We start from the raw sequence: 20,318 nt of genomic DNA, 5'->3' as shown, positions 1-20,318 counted from the left end.
TATGAGATTGGAGATGTTGCTGGTAGTAGCAAATCACCACAGGGATGTTGGGAATCAAACAAAATGTGCTCTTAACCACTGAGCCATAGCTCCAGTCCCTCTATACCTGTTTAATCTGGGTCATTGGGTAAGATTTAGAGATCTTTTGTTGCATTCTCTGTTGTTTCTTCATTTTCCTGAAAGTATCCTTTCAGAAAGTTCTTAATTTTGGTGAACTTCCTTTTTTGCCTATGTTATCTTGTCTAGGATTCCACTGTCATTTATTAATAACTTCCTCTCATACAACGTCATAAAGTTTATGCCCATTCTTCTAAGAGTTTTATAATTTTTTTTTCTTTTTTCTTTTTTTCGGGGCTGGGGACCGAACCCAGGACCTTGCGCTTCCTAGGCAAGCGAGCTACCACTGAGCCAAATCCCCAACCCCGAGTTTTATAATTTTAGCCATTAGAATTGTTTTTGATCCATTTTCAGTTATTACTTTTTATAGACCTAGAGAAAGTGGTCCCAGTGTATTCATGTGTTAACATTCAGTTGATGCAATTCTGTTGCAGAGAACTTTTCCCCAATGAAATGCCAAGGTAGCCTTGTCATCTTATCAAAATCACTATCTGTAAAAGATAAGGATTTATTTAGGATTTTTGTTGTGTGCTGTTGATAGGCCTCCCTGTCTGACATCATTCCAAGTACCATAGTGTTAAAGTGAGGTTGAGATTGTGTTAGTGGCTTTTTCAAGACTGTTTTGGCTTTTCTGAGTTATTTGAGGTTCTATGAGACTATAGACATTTTTTTTTCTTAAGTTTCTATAAAGGCAATAGGTAGGATTCTGATAAAAATTATATTGACTGAGAAGATCAATTTAGAGATATTTTCATCTTAACACTATAAACTCTCCTGCTATTCACGAACATACAGAACATTTAATAAATATATTATTTTTATTGGATATTTTTTATTTACATTTCTAATGTGATAAACCCCTTTCTGGTTTCCCGTCCATAAACTCCCTATCCCATCCACCACTGCCTTCTTCTATGACGGTGTGCCCTCACCCATACAACCACCCATTCCAGCCTCCACACCCCGATATTCCCCTACACTGGGGGGTTCCAACCTTGGCAGCACCAAGGTCACTTCTCCCATTGGTGCACAACAAGGCCATTCTCTGCTACATATGCAGCTGGAGCCATGGGTCAGTCCATGTGTACTCTTTGAGTGGTGGTTTAGTTCCTGGGACTCTGGTTGATTGGTATTGTTCTTAGGGGGTTGCAAATCCATTCAGTTCCTTCAATCCTGTCTCTAACTCCTTCAATGGAGATCCCATTCTCAGTTCAATGGTTGGCTGCGAGCATTCACCTCTGTATTCTTTAGGCTCTGGCAGAGTCTCTCAGAAGACAGCTATATCAGGCTCCTGTCAGTATGTACTTCTTGGCATCAACAGTAAGGGGAAAATGTCAAGTTCTATATAGAGGCAGACCTATCAGACTTCTCACCAGAGACTATGAAAGCCAGAAGATCCAGGCTAGACGTCATACGGACACTAAGAGAACACAAATGCCAGCCCAAGCTACTATATCCAGCAAAACTCTCAATTAACATAGATGGAGAAACCAAGATACTCCAGGAAAAAAAAAATTACACAATATCTGTTTACAAATCCAGCTGTACAAAAGATAATAGATGGAAAACTCCAACACAAAGAGGGAAACTACACCGTAGAAAATGCAAGAAAGTAATCTCCTTGCAATGAAACCAAAAGAAGAGAGACACAAAAACGTAATTCCACCTCTAACAACAAAAATACCCAGGAAACAACATCACTATTCCTTAATATCTCTCAACATCAGTGGACACAATTCTCCATATAAAAAGACATAGACTAACTGACTGGATATGTAAAGAGGACCCAGCATTTTGCTGCATGCAGGAAACACACCTCAGTGACAAAGACAAGAGACTACCTCAGAGTAAAAGGCTGCAAAACAATTTTCAAAGCAAATGATCCAAAGAAACAAGCTGGATTAGTCATTCTAATATTGAATAAAATCGACTTTCAACCAAAAGTTATCAAAAAAGCTAAGGAAGGACATTTCATATTCATCAAAAAAAAAAAAAAATCCACCAAGATGAACTCTCAATCCTGAATATCTATGCTCCAAATACAAGGGGACTTATATTCATAAAAGAAACCTTACCAAACATCAAAGCATACATTGCATCTAAATACAAGGACACATGTTACACCTCACACAATAATAGTGGGAGATTTCAACACCCCACTCTCTTCCATGGACACATCATGGAAGCAGAAACTAAACAGAGACAGAAAAACTAATAGACGTTATGAAGCAAACAAATTTAACAGATATCTATAGAATATTTCATCCTAAAACAAAAGAATATACCTTCTTCTCAGTACCTCATGGTACCGTCTCCAGAATTGACCATATAAATGGTCACAAAACAGACCTCAAAAGATAGAAGAAGATTGAAATAATCCTATGCATCCTATCAGATCACCATGGACTAAGGCTGGTGTTCAATAAGAACATTAACGACAGAAAGCCCATATATATATCGAAGCTGGACAACACTCTAATCAATGATAACTTGATCAAGGAAGAAATAAAGAAAAGAAATGAAGGACTTTTTAGAATTTAATGTAAATGAAGGCACAACATACCCAAACTTATGGGACACAAAGAAAACAGTGCTAAGAGGAAAACTCATAGCTCTAAGTGCCTCCCAAAAGAAATAGAAGAGAACATACATTTGCAGGTTGACAGCACACCTAAAAGCTCTAGAACAAGAAGAAGTAAACCCACCCAAGAGGAGTAGAAGGCAAGAAATAATCAAACTCAGGGCTGAAATCAACCAAGTAGAAACAAAAAGCACTATACAAAGAATCAACAAAACCAGGAGCTGGTTCTTTGAGAAAATCAACAAAATAAATAAACCCTTAGCCAGACTAACTAGAGGGCACAGACAGTATCCAAAATCAGAAATTAACAAAAAAGAGAGACATAACAACAGAATCTGAGGAAATTCAGAAAATCATCAGAACCTACTACAAAAACCTATATTCAACAAAACTGGAAAATCTGGAGGAAATAGATAATTTTCTAGACAGATACGAGGTATCAAAGCTAAATCAGGATCAGATTAACCATCTAAATAGTTCCATAACTCCTAAAGAAATAGAAGCAGCTATTAAAAGCTGACAAAAAAAGAAAAAAAAAAGTCCAGGACCAGATAGAATTACTGCAGAATTCTATCAGACCTTCATAGAAGACCTCATACCAATACTATCCAAACTATTCCACAAAATAGAAACAGAAGGAGCAGTACCCAAGTCCTTCTATTAAGCTACAATTATGCTTATACCTAAACCACACAAAGACCCAACAATGAAAGAGAACTTCAGACTGATTTCCCTTATGAATATTGATGCAAAAATACTCAATAAAATTCACACAAACCAAATCCAAGAACACATCAAAACGATCATCCATCGTGAGCAAGTTGGCTTGCACGGATGGCTCAATACATGAAAATCCATCAAGAATATCAAAGAAAAAAACCACATGGTTATTTCATTAGATGCTGAGAAAGCATTTGAGAAAATTCAACACCCCTTCATGTTAAAAGTACTGGAAAGATCAGGAATTCAAGGCCCATACCTAAATAGAGTAAAAGCCATATACAGCAAACTAGTAGCTAGCATCAAACTAAATGGAGAGAACTTGAAGCAATCCCACTAAAATCAAGGACTAGACAAGGCTGCCCACTCTCTCCCTACTTATTCAATATAATTCTTGAAGTTCTAGCCAGAGCAATCAGACAACAAAAGGAGGTCAAAGGGATAAAAATGGTAAAGGAAGAAGTTAAAATATCACTATTTGCAGATGATATGATAGTATATTTAAGTGATCCCAAAAGTTCCACCAGAGAACTACTAGGCCTGATAAACACTTCAGCAAAGTGGCTGGATATAAAATTAACTCAATCAATCAGTAACCTTCCTCTATACAAAAGAGAAACAAGCCGAGAAAGAAATTAAGGAAATGACACCCTTCACAATAGTCCCAAGTAACATAAAATACCTTGGTGTTAACTCTAAGGAAGCATGTGAAAGATCTGTATGAAAAGAACTTTAAGTCTGTGAAGAAATTGAAAACAATCTCAGAAGATAGAAAACCTCCCATGCTCATGATTGGCAGGATTAATATAGTACAACTGGCCATTTCGCCAAAAGCAATCTACAGATTCAATACAATCCCTATCAAAATTCCAATCCAATTCTTCATAGAGTTAGAAAGAGAAATTTGCAAATTCATTTGGAATAACAAAAAGCCCAGGATAGCAAAAACTATCCTCATTAATAAAAGAACTTCTGGGGGAATCACCATCCCCGACCTCAAGCCATATTAGAGAACAATAGTGATAAAAAAAAACTGTATGGTTTTGGTACAGAGACAGGCAGGTAGATCAGTGGAATAGAATTGAAGACCCAGAAATGAACCCACACACCTGTGATCACTTCATCTTTGACAAAGAAGCTAAAATCATCCAGTGGAAAAAAGGACGGCATTTTCAGCAAATGGTGCTGGTTCAATTGGAGGTCAGCATGTAGAAGAATGCAAATCGATCCATTCTTAATTGCCCTGAACAAAGCTTAAGTCCAAGTGGATCAAGGACCTCCACATAAGGATACACTCAAACTAATAGAAGAAAAAGTGAGGAAGAGTCTTGAACACATGGTCACTGGAGAAAATTTCCTGAACAAAACACCAATGACTTATGCTCTAAGGTCAAGAATTGACCTCATAAAACTGCAAAGCTTCTGTAAGGTAAAGGTTACTGTCATTAGGACAAAATGGTAACCAATAGATTGGGAAGAGATCTTTACCAATCCTACATCTGCTAGAGGGCTAATATCGAATATATACAAAGAACTCAAGAATATAGACTCCAGAGAACCAAATAACCCTATTAAAAGTGGGGTACAGAGCTAAACAAAGAATTCTCGGCTGAGGAATATTGAATGTCTGAGAAGTATCTAAAGAAATGTTCAACATCCTTAGTCATCAGGGAAATGCAAATCAAAACAACCCTGAGATTTCACCTCACAGCAGTCAGAATGGCTAAGATTAAAAACTCAGGTGACAACAAATGCTGGCGAGGATGCGGAGAAAGAGGAACACTCCTCCATTGTTGGTGGGATTGCAGACTGGTACAACCATTCTGGAAATCAGTCTGGAGGTTCCTCAGAAAATTGAACATTGCACTAGCTGAGGACCCAGCTATACCTCTCTTGGGCATATACCCAAAAGATGCCCCAACATATAAAAAAAGACACATGCTCCACTATGTTCATAGCAGCCTTGTTTACAATAGCCAGAAGCTGGAAAGAACCCAGATGTCCTTCAACAGAGGAATGGATACAGAAAAAAATGTGGTACATCTACACAGTGGTGTACTAAACAGCTATCAAAAACAATGAAAGTATGAAATTTATAGGCAAGTGGATGGAACTAGAAAATATCATCCTGAGTGAGGTAACCCAATCACAAAATTACATACATGGTATGCACTCACTGATAAGTGGATATTAGCCCAAAAGCTTGAATTACCCAATATACAATCCACAGACCACATGAAGCTCATGAAGAAGGACAACCCAAGTGTGGATGCTTCACTCCTTAGAAGGGGGAACAAACGTATTCATAGGAGGGGATATGGAGACAAAGTTTGGAGCAGAGACTGAAGGAATGGCCATTCAGAGCCTGCCCCACTTGGGGATCCAGCCCTTATATATACAGCCACCAAATGCAGGCAATATTGCTGATGTCAAGAAGTGCATGCTGACAGGAGCCTGATATAGCTGTCTCCTGAGAGACTCTGCTAGAGCACTGTAAATACAGAGGCAGATGCTCACAGCCACCCATTGAACTGAGACTGGGGTCCCAGTTGGAGGAATTGGAGAAAGTACTGAAGACACTGAAGTGGCTTGAAACTCCATAAGAACAACAATAGCCAGATCTCCCAGGGACTAAACCACCATCAAAGAGTACACATGGACAGACCTATGGTTCCAGCTGCATATGTAGCAGGGGATGGTCTTGTTGGGCACCAATGGGCAGAGAAGCCCTTGGTCCTGCCAAGGCTGGACCCCTCAGTGTAGGGGAATGTTAGTGTTGGGAGGTGGTTAGGGAGGGGGAACACCTTTATAGAAAAAGGGGAGGGGCATGGGTAGGGGGCTTATGGACAGTAATCCGGGAAAGGGAATCACATTTGAAATGTAAATAAAAAATATTCAATAAAAAGAAAAAGAAAAAAAGTTTGTGTGTGTGTGTGTGTGTGTGTGTGTGTGTGTGTGTGTGTGTGTTTCTTTCTGTGATTTGAGGCAACCTGGGCAGGTCGGTAGCACAGTTTACCTGGACCTTAAATTGTGGTAGCAATAAATATAGGCTACATACATGCATAAATGTAGATATGTAAAAATGTACATATGTGTGCGTTTGAAATGCTGGAGCCTTCTTGTTCAATCTGTGCTCTATCCATACAGTGTGTGAATGTATTGTCTGTCTGCCTCTCTGTAGGCATGTATGTGTGTGTGTGTGTGTGTGTGTGTGTGTGTGTGTTGCATCTACTCTGTGTGTGTGTGTGTTGCATCTACTCTGTGTGTGTTTGTGTGTGTGTGTGGACGTGGGTGGGTGTGTGCGCATGCACATGCATGTATGAATTTTCTGTCTTTTCTTTCTCGAAGGTTCCTATAGAGTTAGAAGTGTTCACAGTTTTTCCGCTGGCCACGGAGAGTAGCGACCCCATCTGATCCAGCTTTGTTCCCTCACGGAAAAGTCTGCTGAGTAACTTTTCTAGTCGCCAGCTGCCAACAGCAGCAGCAGCAGCCCCGTCCCGGTCAGTTACTATCAGCACTGACCCTCATCAGCTCTTCTAGTGCTGCCCTCCATCAGCTGCTATAGCACTGACCCCAATCGTTGTTGCTACACCCCCTGTCTGCCTCTATTTACCCTGTATTGTCAAAGCTGGTCTTTGACAGTTTTTGACAAATATTGTTTATAATTCTTGGTTATTGGCACTTCTCATAAAATAACGTTCTTTGTCTTTGGTAACAATTTGGTATACCATTTATTTTACTTGTTCTTAGTTTAACTACTTTAGCTTTATTTGGTGATAATTATAGCTTTTCTTTCTTTGACTATCAACTTATTTGTATCATCAAATCTAAGTGTGTCTCTTATATACAAGAAACAGTCGGGTCATCTAATATTGTCCAATTTTTGTCTTTCAAAGGGAGGATTTAATATATTCATATTTCATATGTCCTATGATGATTAAATTATATTTCTATCTATCATTTATTTTCCGTGAGTTTTGCCTCATAGTTATCTACTTTGTGTTAATATATTTTAGTGTTCTATCTTAAATATTGTTGGTTCTGGGCTGGAGAATGGCTCAGCAGTTAAAAGGACCAGGTGCTTTTCCAGAAGGATCTAGCCCAGCAATCACATAATAGTTCACAACCATTCTAACTTCAGTTCCAGGGCATCTGATCTCTTCAGAACTCTTCAGGTCCCAGGCACATATGCGGTGCACAGAAATGCATTGTAGGCAAAACACCCATACACATAAATAAATCTAAAAAGTTAAATATTGTTGTTCCTTTAACCCGATTACATATTAATACACAATATGTACAGTTTGAAATAATATACAGTTTGAAAATAATACCTGTTTACTTTAAATAGAGTGTCTCCTTTCATAATTCTAGTCCGCTTCGCATGATCTGTCTTTATGTTTTGTCAGCTAATTTTGATTTATAATTCTAGTATAATGTGGTTGTCTTTTTAAAATGATATAGTATTTTATTACTTTTATCTGTGTTATATAATATGGATTTTCATTTATGCTTACAATGCATTTTGGCCATGTTTCCCCCATTTCTCCCATCCCCTCATTCTTGTAAGGTCCACCTGTGGTTGCTTTTTCTTTTTTTTATTGGTTATTTTATTTATTAACATTTCAAATGTTATCCCCCTCCTGCAAGTCCCCATTTCATTCCCCCTCCCCTGCCTCTATGAGGGTGCTCTACCCACCTACCCAATCTCACTTCACTGCCCTAGCATTATCCTACACTGAGGCATCAAGCTTTCACAGGACCAAGAGCCTCCCTTCTCATTGATTCCAGATAAGGCCATCCTCCCTACATATCCAGCTGGAGCCATGGGTCCCTCCATGTGTACCCTTTGATGGTGGTTTAGTCTCTGGAAGCGCTGGGGTGTCTGGTTGGTTGATATTGTTGTTCTTCCTATGGGGGGTTGCAAACCCCTTTAGCTCCTTCAGTCCTTTCCCTAACTCCTCCACTGGGATCCCCGTGCCCAGTCTGAGGATCCTGTGAGCATCCCTATGTGTATTGGTCAGGCTCTGACAGAGCCTCTTATGGGACAGCTATATCAGGCTCCTGTCAGCAAGTGTTTCTTGGCATGAACTAATAGTGTCTGGGTTTGGTGTCTGCATATGGGATGGATCCCCAGTCTCTGGATGGCCTTTCTATCCATCTCTGCTCCACTCTTTGTCCCTGCATTTCATTTAGACAGGAGAAATTCTGGGTTGATATTTTTAAGATGGGTGGGTGGCCCCATCTCTCAACCGGGGTCCATGACTAAATATCATTCTGAGTGAGGTAACCCAGTCACAAAAGAACACACATGGTATGCACTCACTGATAAGTGGATATTAGGCAAAAAGCTCAGAATTCCCATAATACAACTCACAAACCATATGAAGCTCAAGAAGAAGGAAGACCAAAGTGTGGACACTTCAGTCCTTCTTAGAAGGGGGAACAAAATAATCACAGGAAGTAGAGGGAGGGAGGGACCTGGGAGGGAGAGGGGAAACGGGAGCAGGATCAGGTGAGAGAGGAGACCGGAGAAGTACAGAGGGTCAGGAATTAAAATGGAGGTGCATAGCAGTGGGGTTCAGGGGTGGGGAACAGGAGGTAGCCACTAAGTTCCGGATGCCAGAGAAACAAGAGGTTCCCAGGACCCAACAGGGATGACATTAGCTGAAATACCCAAAGGGGAGAGAGAACCTGTAGAGACCATACCCTGTGGTTGCCTTTTCAATAAGATAAAAGAAAGCAAGATTTGCTAATAGAAATGTCCTTGTACTGTTTTTTACATTTATCTGTACAGTTAGTTAATTACCCTGTGTCCTTCTTCGCTTTGGTTTTTAGCATCTACTGTCTTTATTTCAACTCAAAAAGCCCTTCTATTCATTCACCTACAATAGCTATGCTAACAACAAACTCCCAATTTCTGATCATCTGCGAATTTATTTCCCTTGTTTTTAAAGAATAGTTTTGTGGAGCATACAGTTCCTTTTCAAGATTTCTTTCCTTCTGTCATGCTGTCAGTATTCCATTACACTTTTGGTCTCCATGGTTTCTGGTGAGAAACAGCTACCATCCAAGGGATTTTATCACGTGGAGGTTTGTAATTTTAATGCCTATTTTTAATGATGATTCTTAAATGCTTTAGCCTCCCTTCTAGCCTACCACCCATCAGAGGTAGTGGAAAAGAAAGGGTATGGAGAAAATGGACCTGTTCAGAAATGGTTCTTAGGAGTAAATCCTATCTGTGCTGTTAGGAAGTCAACAGTTCAGTTCACAGGTTAACAGTGGTAGCTCGATCCACTTGCCAATGCTTCACAGATATTCCAGCAGTCCAGTTTGGTAGAGTCGAGATAGCAAACACAAATCAGCAGCAGTGGCACTACCTAGCAGAGACAGCAAGGCCTTAGTCTTGGCATGAGTCAGTAGGAGAGACCAGGGCCAACAGGAATGCCAAGAAAAGTTTTTGGCTCAGTGAAGGGAAGATCAGTGAAGATGTGAGACCAAGAACCATTTAACTATGTAAGCAAACCAAGCAAGCTCCTGTTACTGTCTGTTGAGTCTTTGTTATAAACCTCCAAACATCATGTGCCCTCCATGGGTCTTGCCTCACCATGTGTCTTAGCATGTGTGTCTCTCTCAGCTATCATCACTCTGGCCATCAGCCCGAGTCCACAGAAACAGCATGATGCTGTAACACATCACTGTTCTTTTTGGCGTTTTTCTCTATGGCGTCCTGACAAATGGACCTCAACTACACAATGGAAGGTGGACCAATACATGTGCGTTGTTACCGAAGAATCCTTTATGTGACTGTTTAACAGAACATCCTTTCACCTGTTTGCTTCAGCGAAACCTTCCTTCATGAGTTTGTCTTAGTCTCTCATCTGTGTCTGCTTCAATGAAGTGTTCCTTCATACGTTTGCCCCAGCAACACATCATCTGACACAACTGACTTTCCAAAGAACCCATAAGTTCTCACTTTGGAGGTTGTTACTTCCCTCTTGTTGCAAGGCCTTGTTCTGGGATGGAGTGATTCCAAATTGGCCCTTTCTCCTCAGAGACCCCTCTGGCTCCCCTGAGGTGTCACCATACATAGTTCCTGCTGAACAGAACTTTATCCAAGATGCTTTGCTTCTAACACTGGTCATCTTGTGGCTGGTGACAATGTCTAAGCTACATAAATTGGACTATATGTCAGGTCAGCTACATTCTAGGAAGGGATAGTCTATCTTTTAGATCTCCTTTAAATATAAAAGTGACAGTTTCTATTTTAGACCACTTTGCCTGGAATTCCTTCTTTGGCATCTTTTCAATCAAGAGCACTGCTTTCATTTAAAAAAAATTTTTTTTAAGTTTCATACACACATGAATGGAAATAAGTAGCCTTGGGGAGTGGGAAGTGGGGGGATCCTTTAGAAAGTACCAGAGACCCAGGAGGTGAGACACTCTCAGGACTTATTGGGGGTGACCTTAGCCAAAATGACCAAAATTGGGGAAAGGGAACTTGAAGAGTCCACCTCCAGTAGACAGTGTCGAAATTGGAGGGATAGTGTTACTAACCACAGCCAAATTCCTAACCCAGAATTGTTCCTGTCTAAAAGAACTGCAGGGATGAAAATGGAGAAAAAGAAAAACTGAAGGAAAAAAACGATCCAATGACTGGCCCAACTTGGGATCCATCTCATGGGGTACACCAAGGCCTGGCACTATTACTGATGCTATGATGTGCTTACAGACGGGAGCCTGGCATGGCTGTCCTCTGAGAGGCCCTACCAGCAGCTGACTGAGACAGAAACAGATTCTTGTGCCCAACCATTGGACTGAAGTTGGGGACCTCTAGGCTGAATTAGGGAAAGGACTGAAGAAGCTGAAGGGGAGAGTAACCCACAGGAAGGCCAACAGGTTCAACTAACCCAGACCCCAGGGAGCTCCCAGAGACTGAGCCAACAACCAGGAACATACACAGGTTGGTCGGAGGGCCCTGGCACATATGTAGCAGAGGACTGCATGATCTAGCCTCAGTGGGAGAGGATGTTCCTAATTCTTAAGAGATGTAAGGTCCCAGAGAAGGGGGAGGCCTGGCTTGGGCAAGGGGGAGGAGGAATGGGATGAGAAACTGTGAGGGGGGGACTGAGGGGGAGGCAGACTGGAATGTAAATAAATAAAATAAATTTATAAAAATAATAAAAATACACACTGAGCACTTTTCCTTCAGGATTCCTTCAGTTTCTGAGTTTTTCCTGGTCTCCATTTGAATGTGGTGCTGCATCCATGAGGATTATGTGGACTCCAAGCCGTCTTATGATATCTACATATGGTGAGAATTGGGTAGGGAAAAAAATACCAACCCTCCCCCAACCCTCACCCTCCTACCCAGTCTAGCTATATGCCAAACAGTGTTGTCAGAACAAGGGCCTTGGAGACAGAGAATATCACAATTCCTTCTGTGATTACTGAGGCTAGAGGTCAATGAAGTAAGGCAGACAGTCGTGCCTGTCATCTAGAAACCATGATGATGAAAAGTTGCATTTCCTGTTTGAGTCATTTAACAAACTACATATACTTTAGGCTTCAAGTGCTTATAGACCCCTCTTCGTTTGAACTCACATTTTTGAAAAACTGTCCTCGTTCTCACTTGGCCACACAGAAGAAAGCAGAGGAGAAAGGGTGTCTTTGAAGGGAATTGAAGGGAACCCTGGGGTGAAATGGTAACACGGTAACGCGAAAATAATTCATTGCCTTTTGTCACTCACTTGGAACATCCTTAGGAACCAAGAATGACTGTGTAATGTACTCAACGGGGAACAAAGAGCCTCTGGGTGTCTACCCACTACACAGGCTGCTTTTATAAAACCCAGGATGCACTTGCAGCTAGCACTGTAGCTAAGCCTCTTTCACTCAGCTTGTGCACACTGGACAGATCACAACAGTTACTGAATAAATTATCCACGAAAAACACATGAGACTGAGGCTGGTTTCTCTTACCCAAAGTCTGTGTGTGCCCGGGTATTATAAGACAGTTTTCATGTTATCCTAGAAAATCCTAACAAAGTATTTGCTAATATAAAGATTTAAAGTTTCATAGTTTTCTGCATAACAATACATAGTAACTTGTGAGAAGTGACCCCAAGATATGACCACAATACAAGGCCACACAAACCAGCCTTTTAAATTATGAGGCCAATTTTGCTAAGCCCCTGATATATTGGTCTTGTGGATCTAGATTTTGACGCTGAGTCACAATGCTCTAAAGGAAAGAGGCACTTCAAGGAGGTATTCAGAAGTGAGGAATCGGCAAGGGCTCTATGTCTCTCTGTATATATGTGCCCATGTGCACATGCATGAATGTGTGAGAATGTGTGTGTGTGCGAGAGAGAGAGAGAGAGATGGAGAGGGAGAGAGAGAGGGAGAGGGAGAGGGAGGGGGGGAGAGAGAGAGAGAGAGAGAGAGAGAGAGAGAGAGAGAGAGAGAGAGAGAGAGAGAGAGGAGAGAATAAGAATATACCCTAGAAATGGACAGGTAAGGGAGAGGCTCTGAAGAAGAAAAATATCAAGGAACTTGGGAAGGTAAATTTTCTTTTAGATTTCCTCACTTGGATGCCTGGGAAATCCTACATTGTTCAGCACATGTTGGCTTTAGCACATTAGGTAGAAAGGAATCTTGGACTAAGTGTTAAGTTCTGAATCCAGACTAAAGGCAGACAAAAGACTACAAGCATGCAAACAAGGCAGAAGTAAGACATCTGACACTCAGGTCATGACCTTTAAAGAACAAAACCAACCAACCAACCAACCAAAAATGACCTGAAAACCTTTCTTAGAACTAAACTTTCTAGAAAGTTGAGGGTAAATGCTGAGGGTAAATGCTTTACTTGAGGCTGAATTTAAACTATTTTAGGAAAAGGGATTTTTAAAAACCTAGTTAGTGAAGTTAGTATTTATTTTCCTTCTGCTTGGCCTGTCACATAATGTAGCACTTGTCACTTCACCAGGTAATCATTCTTCTTGCTATACATGATTTGGTGGCGACAGTCAGAACCTCCTGCCAGTATTGTCTTCAACAGAGGCTGTGCTACTTCAGTGCAATGTACTTCATCAAAACACATAAAAAGGGGCTACCTTTTCAAGGTCATGGGATTTGGGTCATTTACACTATCAAAAAGTTGAAACCACCTAACTCCAAGCTTAATTTTACAATAATGTACCAACTCTTTTGGGAATTCATAACAGGATAATTTTCTCATTAAAGCAATTTTTCAAATTCCTTCCAATTCAGTAAGTGTCCTATGGACAACTGCACATAATCTGCATCTAAGCTCGCTAGATAAATATATAAATTAAACATGTTATGTGAGATTTTAGGTAAGGTGTAATCTGTTACCCTTAGTTTATTAAATGGTGGGGATAGACTAGACATTTAGAAGGTTCCTTCCAGCACTAGCAACCAGAGATCTTCAGATGTTTGATCAATTTCTGTGTATATGACATAATATATTTGTGTCACATACATACATATATATATACACACACATACATATATACATATATGGCCAAGTAAATGCTGTCCCCAAGAAAATATTATCTCCACTATAAATCAATCAGTAAGAGTTTAGTTTGCAGTTTCCTTATAATTAACCAAAATTGACCAACAGTCAGGGTTTTGTTTCAGTTGAAAAACCAATACAGCCGCATGCATTTGCATTTTCTCTTTCCTTATTTATGTGTATGTGTGGGGACAGGATGAACATACTACAGCACATGTGGGAGTCAGTTCTCTTCTTCCATGAGGTGGATCAAATCCAGGTCATCAGGCCTGACAGTGTGTACCTTTATTGACTGAGCTATCTCCTGGCCTCTTTCCTAACATGTAATACTGTTCCCCAAATAAAATATAAGCAATTCAAGGCTCAAATTTGCAAAAAAAAAAAAAAAGCATATTAGACTTTTTCTATAATTTCCTAGCTGGTGTGCTGTATAACATTATTCAATTTACAGAAATCATCTTCACACAGAGGCATCTTAGGAAGCAGCTGGTACTTTTAATGACCAGAGTTGGATCTATGCTTTCTGGGACAGGCGCCATCATTCAGTTACAGATGTTTTTTATCTCATGTTAACACTCCTGTAAGATAGGTAAAGGAGCAATATCTTAGCTAGTGAAACTAAAAACATCTCTTAGTAGAAAATAACAGGTGAGAAAGAAGTCCTGGTTCTAACTAGTGCCTGGATGTCCTGAAGTTTTTCAATATCATAATTTCTTCCAATCATGAAGCTTTTGTTAACCATATGGTAACAGTAATATCTCAGTGATTTATGCTGAAATAAAAAATTAAGAGACCTTTGAGATAGACAGAATGATACCAATACTGGTCACTGTGCAAAGGTTCGTGTGGCAGCAACATGCATGAAGAAGAGACATCAGAAACAAAAAACGCTTTCCACTTTGCAGATCTGGCTTGTAAATCAGGAGCTTGTCCCCTTAATAATCAACACATCGACACTTCTGCCTGTATTTAGCCTCTTTTAAAAACCCAGATTTTTCTTTCAAAATATTGCTACCTGGTGCTTGTCAACAATTTAGTTTTGACACCTATTTTAATTGCATCATGTTCTTTTATAAAAGTGAGTGGGAAAGACTGAATATTACTGTAAGTGAAGGTCTTGATAATCCCAAATCAAATATATGTGGTCTCAAAGTTGCATTTAACCTCAACTGGACTTTGACCAGTTAACTGGATGTTGTACACAAAGGAAAATACAAGCACATAAGCACAAAGCATTGGAAACTTACCAATTGTGGGAATCAAGGTAAGTGAAACTGGTAATTTAAAGGGATGTTTATGCTCTGATAATAAAACAATGCTCTGTAGCACATGTACACTGTTCAACCCACATACAAATATCAGTAAACTCTGGAGGCTGCATGTATCAAAAGGGATTTTTGATCTAAGACTTTTTAGAAAGAAAGGAAAGCAGAAGGCTAATATCAAATCAAATCGTGATTTTGAAAAATAGGGAGGTTTATCAACAACGCCCCCCACCCCAAATCTAGTGGAATTAAGTGTTCCTTACTTCCTAAGTGTTCAAATATTTAACAGTTGATATCTATGATTATAAAATACATAGCCAGTTTTTAAAAATAAAAATCCTTGCAATTTCTGAGCATTTTGTAAATATTAGCAACGATCATCATAATTTTCTTTTTAAAAAGGTACAGCATAAAGGCTTTTAAATCCCCACACTGGGCTCTATAGGGAAATCAAGAGACGCAGTAGATTTGTCTTCAAATGCCCAACATTAAACTCTGGTAATTATAGAATGCTAGCCTTCATTTCTGTATCTAGAAACCTAAAACTTTCCCAACTCTCAATAAAGCTACTCAGAGATGGAATAGGCTAGTTTTGTGGACCTAACTAGGAACATAGCTGTAGCAATGTCCTTCCAGTAGGGCTGGTACCTATATTCCGACTTATTGATCAAAACGGGGGGAAACTGTTAGCTTTCAGTGGTTTTATACTAAGCTAGGCAGAAAATCATTGTGGAACCAACTGTTACTTACAGAAGCCGAGTGTTCATAAGGACTGCACCTGTGCAAGGAACTGCCCTAAACCAGCTCCTTACTGAGCCCGCTGTTCCATCATCACACAGTTTTAATTGCCAGTCCAGGACTTTATTTTTTAATCTATGAAGTAAACACTTTTGTTTCTCACAAGGACCAGAGGAGTGAGGGGTTGCTATGGGCAGTTGGCCATCTGTAGATGCAACTGGCATAAATTGTCAGGGTAGATGCTGAAAATTCTCCGGTGTGCACAACAGCCTCTCAGAGCAAGTAATTCCCCAACCCAAATGTTCGCAGTGCGAGTTTGGGCTCCTTTGAGTTTAATGTGTTAAGGACGCTGGCGTGAGGCAAGAAGCAATTGAGATAACTTAATGTATATGGGAACAGCTCCTGTGAAACTCAGAATCTGAGATGAAATGCTTCTAATATATAATCTGTCTAATAAGATGAATCCATACAATATTTGTATTTAAATACTTTTATTTTCATTTCACAAAGAAAGCAACAGTGTTTATAGTTAAACATGCCTTTCAGTCAGTGCTGGTCATATGCAAAACAAGTAAAACAACACAATTTGCATATACAATATTACATATACATACTATTTTCAAAATTTTCCACAAAAGACAGATTAGAATACAAATTAGAATTCTAGCCTTAAACTCAGACTGAAGGAACCAAAGGTCTCTACTGGTGTTAAAATAAAAAAAGGCAATAGCTTTGTAAGTTTCCAAGTAATCATTTTCCAAAATATTTGCAAGAAAAACTCTTCCTCACAGCCACAGGGAACACTTGGCTTTAATCAAGAGAGTCGACTATAGTTTGTCTCAATATTATTTGCTGATGAATGCAAATGCTCCAATTATGTGGCAATTCTCATTTCATACACACATACACACACACACACGCACACGCACACGCATAGGCAACGCACACAGTGTATTATTGTACTGATGATTTATACAGCCCAACTTCTGGAGCATTTCTTTGAGTAAAGCCATGACCTTTACTTCCTTTGAAGTATTTCAAATTAAAAGCAGTTCAAAAATATCACTAATGACTACCATGACTAACTGCAAAAAGGTGGCCCTTTCTCTTTTATTTATGATCAAAGGTAAATGTGTCATGAATAAACCTTTTCCTCCAGCAGCAGGTATAAGTAACAGCAATGTTACGAGGATAATTTTCCAACACATTCCTGAGAGTTTGATATGGTAAATAACATGTCTTTGAGAATTTCTAGGAGCCCTATCTAGCACTCAATGTTTCTTAAGTGGATATGGCAAATCTTCCTCATGGAATATCAGTAAAAATGTGAGAACAAAACAATGCTAACATGCAAGAAGGACAGGGAGGTTTTCACATGCATTTTCTTTGATGCAGACAAATGTGCAGTCAACATTTACCATGTGGTGGAAGAAGAGACAAAAAGAAATGTAAGAATGCTGCGAGCAAACACACAGGCTCTGGTGCATGAAATGCACACAGAATCACAAAGCGAACGAGAAGGCAGCGTGTGAGTGTAACCTCAGATGGCATCTAACGATGAAGGTACTGACGGCAAAAGGAAAAGGAATAGGAATGGCCCAGTTAAGAGAGAACCGGAGAAAGAGATGCAGCCACACAAAAGAGTTCTGGGTGAGAAAGGGCCAATGTGCTCTGCCACATGTGGATGTCCTAAGGCAGAAAGGGCTTGCCCCTGACATTCTTTTGGGACCCTGTTGTCTGTGAGTCACCAGAGAAGTTGCAATCAAATGGTCCATTCTAAGAATCAATGGCTTCTCCTGGGTACGTAAGAACAGTCAACAGAACTCTGGAGATAAATCTGACCTTTAGGCCTCACAGAACACTACTCTTAAGGGCTCTGAATTAGTTATAGGAAACACTGATATTGGCTTGCCTCCACCACTGAAGCTATTTAAACTCACGTTTACTCAGCAATGCCCTGCCCTCTGTTGTTCTGGTATTTATAAAACTAAAGCTGGCCTCTCACCATCTCAGTTTAAGTCGACACCAGCAATGCTGGATCTGATTAGTGTCCACAATACAGCCATATCTGAGTGTCCTTTCCCACTGTATTTGCTGCAAGCCCATTGCCACTGCTATACATGGAGTCCCAGGGTTGTACTTTCAGATACTTAACATGTAATGAGCCTTTGGTTTTTTCTTTTCCCTCTAGATACATGTAAAAACCTTCAAGAGAATAAGTATATTAAAGGGAAACAATGAGAGCAAGGGAGAAAATTAAAAATGTATGCATATTTCTATCTTTAAAGATATCTATCCTACAGAATAACCTGGAAAAACACAAACCACCTGTACTAGCTACTACTAAGTGAGGAAATATACAACAAAAGATGTGCCCTGTCATCTTATGAAACTAATTTCATTATGTTCTTTATAGCTAGGCAAAGGGCTGAACACAAAATGAAATAAAGAAATGAAAACTTTATATTAAGAATAGTCTACTATCAAAAATATAAATCCAAACAAGTAAATAACACAGAGCTGCTTTACTCACTGTTGCCTGTGCAGGCATAAGGGGAAGGGTAGAATGGGAGATATGTCATACACTGATCCTCAATTTTGATTAGGTACCCATCTATCCATGCAAATGAAAAGGGGCCTAATCAGTACCATGAAAAAAATATATTTTAAAATCATGCACTCATCCCTTTCCCCTAACCACTACCCACCTAAGCAATCCCATTCCCACCCCCTAAAAAAAAAGAAAACAAAACAAAACAAAAACAAGTTATAAAATTATTGCCTCTGTAGGCAATGAGGGAAAGGGAGCATGGGAGAGTTATCATACCTCTGGACCTCAATGTTTCAGTATCTATGTACAAATTCCAGCAAAAAACTGGTGCTACATGGAATAATATATAGAATATAGCAATATTGTATATACATTAAAAATATATAAACACCCAGACCCCCCAAAGCAAACAAAAGATAAGCAAATAAAACATCTAGTCTACCACTGCCCACCAGGCAATGAGGGATAGGGAGTGTGGAGAGTTTTCATAGAATCAATCTCAGTGTTCATTAAGTACATAGTAAAAATAGTCGCACCAAGGACCACGTTCAAAATGAAGTTAATACCACAAGGCATTTACAATCCTATATACATATATAACATATGGTTACCCTTTGCTCTAACAAGCTGTATTATAAGCAACAGACAAAACAAGAACTCAAGCCTGACAGTACGCGTACACTACTGCGGTATGGCACAGGGGGCAGAGTGGGGGGCAGATGTTCCACACTTCCGGGTACTGATACAGACCGCTGCTTTGTTTCATTAACACAAAGGCAGACTGCGAGTGAAGAACTGAAATAACTGACAGACTTTTAAATACATCTAAAATAGAAACCCAGAACTCTTCCCACCCTGCACCCCCATGCCAAAGCTACACAACTACTCTACAAGCCACTGCCCAAACAGGCAGTGAGGGAAGGGAAAGGGGAGATTTTTCATAGAATGAACCTCAATATTCCTCATGTACCTAAGTGTCCACAAATAGATTTAGGTACAAATGAAGTAACAACAAAAAGATTAAAAAATTTATATTTACATTTTAAAGTATATACATACCCCACCCCTCGGGGTGGAAGAGAATTAGAAAATCTATGCTACTCTACAACTATTGCCCACAGAGGCAAAGAGGAAAAGGGAAAAGAGGAAGTTTTCATACATCCGGACCTCCACGTCTCATTAGGTACTTTATGTCCATGTAAAGGACTCAGTACCAAATGAAATAACACAGTATAGTAACAAAATTATATATATTTATAAAGAATCTATTTCTCGCCCTTAGTCCCCACTAAAGCTAAGAGAAAAAACGGAGAAGAAATACCTCCTCACAGAGATGGAACAGGAACGAGAGGACACTAAATTCAGAGCTGCACAGTCCATCAGGACAGGCACCCAATGAAACGCAGTGACGAGGAAGCAAGAGCACCTAGGGAAACACACAGGAAAAGCTACGCCAGCTCCTTGCCTCCAGGAGCAGCTCCAAATCACTGTCCATGCTACAGATACCCACTGCATGGCCCACATGAGAAGGAAGGAACCGCTTAGAGAGATCCCTAACTTTACGCATAAAGCCATAAAAAGGACAGGGAGAGCAAGGAAGTAAAAACACAGCAACAACATGTTTGTCAACTCAAAAAGGATATACTTTGCCCCCTAACTACTTTTTGAGCCTAGCAAAAACCAACCAACTAAATAACAACCATCCGAACCCCAAACAACTTTCAAATACTCAAAATACTTTAAGAAGTATTGAAGCCAGACAATAAAGGGAAAGAGGGCACTGTTATACATCTGAACTCCACGGTA

The sequence above is a fragment of the Rattus rattus genome, chromosome 2, assembly GCF_011064425.1.
Source record: "Rattus rattus isolate New Zealand chromosome 2, Rrattus_CSIRO_v1, whole genome shotgun sequence".
Lineage (NCBI taxonomy): Eukaryota > Metazoa > Chordata > Mammalia > Rodentia > Muridae > Rattus > Rattus rattus.
This window is presented reverse-complemented; position numbering follows the sequence as displayed.